This window comes from Triturus cristatus, chromosome 2_2 (assembly GCF_964204655.1).
Source record: "Triturus cristatus chromosome 2_2, aTriCri1.1, whole genome shotgun sequence".
Taxonomy (NCBI): Eukaryota; Metazoa; Chordata; class Amphibia; order Caudata; family Salamandridae; genus Triturus; species Triturus cristatus.
This window is the reverse complement of record NC_140582.1, coordinates 563,561,575-563,569,003: the sequence shown is the minus strand read 5'-3', so window position 1 is coordinate 563,569,003 and position 7,429 is coordinate 563,561,575.

The window sequence follows — 7,429 nt, the reverse complement described above, 5'->3', positions numbered from 1 at the left end:
ATCATCTGTTTCTTGAGGAGTAAGTCTTAATCTTTCTATTGGAGCCTTTGACGATGACTCTCCCTTGTTCGAATCCTTTCTCACCTCAGGTGAAGAATGTAATAGGCATACATCAGAATCTGGTGATCCCTTGGACACTGTACTGTCTGTACCAGTGAAATCTGTCAGCGGAGGTTCACCTGTTTCGGATTTGTGATGATCTCTTAATCATCATGTTTGTGGTGTCAGACATGGTCTGATTAAATATCGAATTTGCATCAATTGATTGTGTGACAACCCTTTGGGTTTGTTCCATAAGATCACCAGTAAAATCGCTTATTCTTGTATGGACACTATTCCCCCCTGACCCAAAATTATACCGAGGTACAACAGGCCCACTGGTGAAAGGAACAGACAATAGATCTGGAGCATTTAAATTGTTTGGATTTAATGTAGTTACCATTCCTGTTTCTTCCCTTATAGTAGTGCAAATTTTATGTTTGTTCAAATTTGCAGGTTCAGGAGGTACATTCGGTGCTATATGTATAGTAGGGACATCTGAAATGCCTTTCGGATCCTCCTTTTTTGCCCTTCTGATGGGGCCTCATTATAAGGAGGTGGATGATTCAACAATAGGTTATTGAAGAAATCGTCATCCATTTCACTATCCATTATTTACAAAGTCTGTTTTTTCCGATTCCAATTGTTGCCTTTTCTCTTTTCATTTAGAGCTGATCTCATTTCCTACCTCTATGACAGGGTACATTCTCGCTCCTTTCATAATATCAGCTCTCCAAGCTTTCTGTTGTACATCCCACCTAGCATCTGCATAGGAACGCATATCGTTCCTATACCTTCCCTGATAGTTCTCTTTCTGGTGAGCCACATACTCCCAGGTATTAAGTGCTTCGAATTGTCTAGGAGGTGGTCTCATCTTATGTAATTTTCTTCTTAAATTCTCAATAATTCTCACATTAATTTTCTCATACCTAGGAAACTTTAAGGCTTCATCCTTCTCTGTGATCCTATGCCACTGAGTGAGCCATAGACACAGGTGTAATCTTTGTCCATCATTACTATGTATCCTGGTGTACCCTCAGGTGGTACTTCTCCCAATCTAACAGGTATGGTCACATCTCCCTGAACCAATTTTCGTATCGCCCTAATGAATTTCATTTTTGTTGAAATGTTATTCTCTACAAATAATTCTTCAGTAAACCCAGAAAATTGAATTCTCCACAATTTTTTAATTCAGCAATTGCAACCAATCCCAGCACAGCTTTACACCAATTGACCAATACCAGCGCAGTACATTGTGGCGTAGATTTCACTCCTTGCAGCAGTTCACCCACCTTTGCAATTTTCTCAGTGCGTTTTCCAAGCAATACACAACATTCAAATGCAAGTGTTTTCAACAAAAACCTGCCCGCTCCATTAGGAGAAAATAAAGATCTCCTAATTCAAAGGAAATATAAAATATCTTATTTCTATACCTATCTATGACATTCACTTCAAGTGAGACTTCGACCAGCAGAATCTCAGCCAATCCCTGTGCACTGAGATCAACTTTACCAACCACTTCTCAATAACATTCAAGATAAAGTTCCCTATCCTTTAAATGTTGTAGATGATGTCTCATGACTAACACCACAACACAGCAGACAACTTTACTCACTGAGACCACCACGTAGATGTAACTAAATCTATCTTAATCCATGCCGGAACCGATAAACAACTTCAACTTCTTTGCATCAAGTGCCACAACCAAAGCAGGACTTTAACCATTTCTTTTCATCGCTCAATAACATACAGCCATTTGAAAAGCGCTACAATCTAAGCATAAGCAACAATACGCATCCCTATTAATTCTCACACCTCTTTGCTGCTTCCATGTCACCTTCAGTAATTTGGTACAAAAGGGGATGGTGATGGACGGAGCATCAGAACCAATCAAACACTCACACCCAGTGAACAGATCTGGGTTTGATCCATCACCGTTCTTTAGCCCACTCTGCCACCCCCTCTGTTTTTGCATTTGTCACCCCGAGTGGGAAGGGTATGCTCAGACGTGAGTCCCGTGCTCTCCATGCCACTGGAATCAAGCTATCCTGGCTGACGAGGGCTGAAAGCCCGAAACCGGTCCTAGGATGCTTGTTTCCATTAAAGGGAGGACCTGGCTTGGCAGTTCGGGCTGGACTGTTCCCATGGGGCACAGGGTCAAGACTGATTTGCATATGGCTAGGTTCAAACTGGAATGGCATGGTGAGCAAAAAAACGATGGATTTAGACCCAGATCTCTGTACTGGGGTGAATGTATGACATTGTTCTGCATTCTGTCCATCAATTGTTGTTTTTGCATTTGTCACCCCGAGTGGGAAGGGTATGCTCAGACGTGAGTCCCGTGCTCTCCATGCCACTGGAATCAAGCTATCTTGGCTGATGAGGGCTGAAAGCCCGAAACCGGTCCTAGGATGCTTGTTTCCAGTCCAGGGAGGACCTGGCTTGGCAGTTCGGGCTGGACTGTTCCCATGGGGCACAGGGTCAAGACTGATTTGCATATGGCTAGGTTCAAACTGGAATGGCATGGTGAGCAAAAAAACGATGGATTTAGGCCCAGATCTCTGTACTGGGGTGAATGTATGACATTGTTCTGCATTCTGTCCATCAATTGTTGTTTTTGCATTTGTCACCCCAAGTGGGAAGGGTATGCTCAGACGTGAGTCCTGTGCTCTCCATGCCACTGGAATCAAGCTATCCTGGCTGACGAGGGCTGAAAGCCCGAAACCGGTCCTAGGATGCTTGTTTCCAGTCCAGGGAGGACCTGGCTTGGCAGTTCGGGCTGGACTGTTCCCATGGGGCACAGGGTCAAGACTGATTTGCATATGGCTAGGTTCAAACTGGAATGGCATGGTGAGCAAAAAAACGATGGATTTAGGCCCAGATCTCTGTACTGGGGTGAATGTATGACATTGTTCTGCATTCTGTCCATCAATTGTTGATTTTGCATTTGTCACCCCGAGTGGGAAGGGTATGCTCAGACGTGAGTCCCGTGCTCTCCATGCCACTGGAATCAAGCTATCCTGGCTGACGAGGGCTGAAAGCCCGAAACCGGTCCTAGGATGTTTGTTTCCAGTCCAGGGAGGACCTGGCTTGGCAGTTCGGGCTGGACTGTTCCCATGGGGCACAGGGTCAAGACTGATTTGCATATGGCTAGGTTCAAACTGGAATGGCATGGTGAGCAAAAAAACGATGGATTTAGGCCCAGATCTCTGTACTGGGGTGAATGTATGACATTGTTCTGCATTCTGTCCATCAATTGTTGTTTTTGCATTTGTCACCCCGAGTGGGAAGGGTATGCTCAGACGTGAGTCCCGTGCTCTCCATGCCACTGGAATCAAGCTATCCTGGCTGACGAGGGCTGAAAGCCCGAAACCGGTCCTATGATGCTTGTTTCCAGTCCAGGGAGGACCTGGCTTGGCAGTTCGGGCTGGACTGTTCCCATGGGGCACAGGGTCAAGACTGATTTGCATATGGCTAGGTTCAAACTGGAATGGCATGGTGAGCAAAAAAACGATGGATTTAGGCCCAGATCTCTGTACTGGGGTGAATGTATGACATTGTTCTGCATTCTGTCCATCAATTGTTGATTTTGCATTTGTCACCCCGAGTGGGAAGGGTATGCTCAGACGTGAGTCCTGTGCTCTCCATGCCACTGGAATCAAGCTATCCTGGCTGACGAGGGCTGAAAGCCCGAAACCGGTCCTAGGATGCTTGTTTCCAGTCCAGGGAGGACCTGGCTTGGCAGTTCGGGCTGGACTGTTCCCATGGGGCACAGGGTCAAGACTGATTTGCATATGGCTAGGTTCAAACTGGAATGGCATGGTGAGCAAAAAAACGATGGATTTAGGCCCAGATCTCTGTACTGGGGTGAATGTATGACATTGTTCTGCATTCTGTCCATCAATTGTTGTTTTTGCATTTGTCACCCCGAGTGGGAAGGGTATGCTCAGACGTGAGTCCCGTGCTCTCCATGCCACTGGAATCAAGCTATCCTGGCTGACGAGGGCTAAAAGCCCGAAACCGGTCCTAGGATGCTTGTTTCCAGTCCTGGGAGGACCTGGCTTGGCAGTTCGGGCTGGACTGTTCCCATGGGGCACAGGGTCAAGACTGATTTGCATATGGCTAGGTTCAAACTGGAATGGCATGGTGAGCAAAAAAACAATGGATTTAGGCCCAGATCTCTGTACTGGGGTGAATGTATGATATTGTTCTGCATTCTGTCCATCAATTGTTGTTTTTGCATTTGTCACCCCGAGTGGGAAGGGTATGCTCAGACGTGAGTCCCGAGCTCTCCATGCCACTGGAATCAAGCTATCCTGGCTGACGAGGGCTGAAAGCCCGAAACCGGTCCTAGGATGCTTGTTTCCAGTCCAGGGAGGACCTGGCTTGGCAGTTCGGGCTGGACTGTTCCCATGGGGCACAAGGTCAAGACTGATTTGCAGATGGCTAGGTTCAAACTGGAATGGCATGGTGAGCGAAAAAACGATGGGTTTAGGCCCAGATCTTTGTACTGGGGTGAATGTATGGCATTGTTCTGCATTCTGTCCATCAATTGTTGTTTTTGCACCTTCAGTAATTTGGCACTGTTAGAAATGGGTGTCTTTAGTTGGCAATGGTTTGCACCTTTGTCTAAGTGGGGACCCTTCTTCCTAGTCAGGGTAATGGGGGTACACAACTAAAATAACTCCTGCTCATCCCCATGGTAGCTTGGCACGAGCAGACAAGCTTATCTCAGAGGCAGTGTGTAAAGCATTGGTGCACGCACACAGTAATACAGTGAAAACACTACAATTGGACGCAACACCAGTTTAGAAAAATAACCAAAACTTTATCTTAACCAACAAGACCAAAATAAAACAATAATCCAACATACAATACTGTAAAAATTGTTACTTACAACCTACAATTTGCAAGAGTAGCTGTAAAACACAGTTCTTCCGAGTTGGTAGCTCCGTCCCGGGCTACTGCGATGCTGAAAATGACAGTCTAACAATTCCATCCGACTGCGTCGCTACGGGCCACCTAAAGCGTCAAGAGCCTCGTAGACAGTACCTTTCTCAGTGCGGCCGATCCAGTTGGTATGAATCGGTCGGGGCAACTGTTGCATTTGCAAAGTGAAGTAGAAGCCCTGCAGCATGCGGTGCCCTCATGGTGCGGTGCAGGCAGCGGCTTGGTAACAGACATTCAACGGTGTTGATGAGTCCAGGCGACGGAGCCAGTCGATGTTCTGGTCAGACAGCGACAGTGTCGGTAACTTCCGGGACAAGTGAAGCGAGGCGGTGCAGAGTGCGATGCCCACAGGATGCGGTGCAAGCAATGGCTCTGTGATGGTCGCCCATCAGAGACGGTGAGACCAAGGTTGAGGTTCGAAGTGTGGCGGGACCTTCTGCAGTGCCTTCAGGACATGTGACCAGCGACGGACTCGGTGACAGTCGGCTCCTCTTTCCTTCTGCAGCAACTAAAACCAGCTGTACCAGTGACGGTGCCCACAAGGATGGTGAAGTCTTTGATGTACCTGAGACTTCTTGAACAGGGTGAAAGCTCTACCTCAAGCCTTTGGAGATACTCTGTCAAGCAGGATACAACACAGTTCCACTCCGTCTCAGAACAGCTACTGTAGGCAAACCGCAGGCAGCACACAACAAAGGGGCAGTACTTCTTCTCCAGCTTCTTCCAGCTCTTCTCTGTCATAGAGGGTCCTTTTGAATTCCAAAAGTGATCTAAAGTTCAGGGGTCTGGGACTCAACATATATAGTACATTTCTCTCTGTTCTCTGATGTCCGAGAGGCTCTGTACTTAGTCAAAACCAGTTCTGTCCTCTCTGGTGCTGCTTCCCAGCAGGAGGTGGAGACAGCATGGTCCAAGGTAGACCAGGCCCATTAAGGTGTAAAGGAAACCTCCTCCCCCTACTCTAAATGGAGCTCAGGTCTATTCAGCCCGGCCCTGACTCACACTGGAAAGGCAGGACACACCTCACCTCCCCACCCCAAGTGTCTCTCTCAACAGAATGCACATCCCCAGCCCCTGTCTCTCCAAACCATAGCGTCAATACACAAACCTAGCAGATGCACTCTGGGTGGCTATGAAGGAAAATGCCTACTTTCTAAAAGTGGTATTTTCACACCCAGAATGTAAAAATCATCCTTACTAAAAGATGCATCTTTAGATTCTGTGTTCAGGCATACTAAACTCCAGTTTCCCATCTTGTTCCCACGGGCAGTTATACTTATAAGATGTTATAAGCAAACCCCCCATTCTATCCTATGGGACATATAGCATTTCAATAGTGAAAAACAAAATTAGCAGTATTTCACTATCAGGACATGCCACACACATCAGGGCATGTTCTACATTTCACATACACTGCACCCTGCCCACAGGCGTACCTTGGGCATACCTTAGGTGTGACTCACATGTAAGAAAAGGGAAGGTTAGGACCTGGCAAGGGGGTGCACTAGCCAGATCAACATAACAGTGCACACAGACAGTGCAATGGTAGATCAGAGAACCTTTTGCAAGGCTGCTTGTGTGGGTGGCACAACCAGTGCTGCAAGCCCACTAGCACCATTTGATTTACAGGCCATGGGCACACACAGTGCACTGTACTAGGGTCTTAAGAGTGAATCAAATAAGCCAATTATGGAACCACTAATCCATGACAGCATTTTACTGATGGAGCATGTGCACTTTGCCACTGAACAGCAGTGGTAAAGGGCCCAAAGCATCTGGATCAGCACACAGTAAACCAATAACAAAATGTTGTCCCCCATGTTGTTCTTAGTATTTTACTTACTACTTCCACATCATACTTTACACACACTTACATACAATTTACCCAAACTATAAGCCTTATTTTTAGAAAACATATCTCCTCCTTTATTATAAATACTTTCAAATACAACAATACAGTCTGTTTAAAAATATCAATTCATAAAATCTTTGTATAGAAGAGACCACAAAGGTTATTGTGCTGGATTATCCACTTATATACGTAGTAGTCCTTCATCTTCAACTCAGTTTTACTTTGCTCATGCTTGATTTTGCATTATAAACAAAGAACCACATGTCATTTTGTTTCTAGTACATATATAGTAATGGACAAAAGTATTCAGATGGTACATCTAACTGTAAATCTCCAAAGCAAAGACATAAACATAAATAATGAATATGAATAATAATGAAACAAGACAATAAAAGGAGTAAATCAAATAAGCCAATTATGTAACCAGTAATCCATGACAGCAATTTACACTGTGGCACTGAACAGCAGTGACAAAGTGCCCAAAGCATCTGGACCAGCAAAAACGAAGTCCAACACACAGTAGAAACACAGGAAGCAAAGGCAAAAATACAGAGGAAACCCATGCCAAGGTTGCCAGGTCTAACATTC